The sequence below is a fragment of the Chiloscyllium plagiosum genome, unplaced genomic scaffold, assembly GCF_004010195.1.
Source record: "Chiloscyllium plagiosum isolate BGI_BamShark_2017 unplaced genomic scaffold, ASM401019v2 scaf_14799, whole genome shotgun sequence".
Classification (NCBI taxonomy): domain Eukaryota; kingdom Metazoa; phylum Chordata; class Chondrichthyes; order Orectolobiformes; family Hemiscylliidae; genus Chiloscyllium; species Chiloscyllium plagiosum.
The window spans coordinates 30137-31169 of NW_025213281.1; the positions used below are offsets into that span (position 1 = coordinate 30137).

Consider the following 1033-nt stretch of genomic DNA (forward strand, 5'->3'; position numbering starts at 1 on the left):
CTAACCTGCACATCCCTGGGCACTACGGGGACAATTTAGCACGGCCAATCCACCGCAACCTGCACATCCCTGGGCACTACAGGGACAATTTAGCATGGCCAATACACCCTAACCTGCACATCCCTGGGCACTACAGGGACAATTTAGCATGGTCAATCCACCCTAACCTGTACATCCCTGGGCACTACAGGACAATTTGCACGGCCAATCCACCCTAACCTGCACATCCCTGGGCACTACTGGACAATTTAGCACGGCCAACCCACCCTAACCTGCACATCCCTGGGCACTACGGGAAATTTTAGCACGGCCAATCCACCCTAACCTGCACATCCCTGGACACTACGGGGACAATTTAGCATGGCCAATCCACCCTAACCTGCACATCATTGGACTGTGGGAGGAATCCAGAGCACCCAGAGTAAACGCACACTGACACGGGGATTGGGTGAGAATGGACAAACTCCACACTGACAGGCGCCAGAGGGTGGAATCGAACCCAGGTCCCTGGCACCGTGAGGCAACAATGCCAACCACTGCGTCTCTGTGCCACACACATTTCCCTCAGTGCTCCCCAAATAGCTCCCACACCAGCCTGCCCATGGACTCGCAACCTGGTGCGAGAATCCATCGGGAAACTGTGTCGACTTTTGGGATTTCTCGCGACCACATGTTCCCCCAACTAACCCTCATGTTCGTGATTTTCCAGCACGGTGAGCCGGTCCTCCAGGGCCTGCACGTGAACCTTGAGATCAGCGCAACCATCCTACAGCAAGAGAGAAAACAAACAGTGCAGAAACTCTATTCCAACGTTCAGGTCAGATCAGGAAGGCAGGGCAAGTGGGGACAGGGGGTTTAGGTACAGAGCAGAGCTCCCTCTACACTGTCCCCCCTCAAACACTCCCAGGGACAGGGGGTTTAGGTACAGAGCAGAGCTCCCTCTACACTGTCCCCACTTAAACACTCCCAGGGACAGGGGGTTTAGATACAGAGCAGAGCTCTCTCTACACTGTCCCCCCTCAACACACCCAGG

The 1033-nt window shown here is 55.2% G+C and overlaps 1 protein-coding gene across 1 annotated transcript in view; it reads right to left on the bottom strand.

Annotated features, from left to right (window-relative positions):
- Positions 1–762, bottom strand: part of LOC122547596 (cerebellin-3-like) — a 7327-nt gene extending 6565 nt beyond the window's left edge. Inside the window, exon 1 of the mRNA XM_043686201.1 lies at positions 688–762. The gene's annotated coding sequence lies outside the window, so the exon portion shown is untranslated. The remainder of the gene's footprint in view (positions 1–687) is intronic.
- Positions 763–1033: the final 271 nt, after the last annotated feature.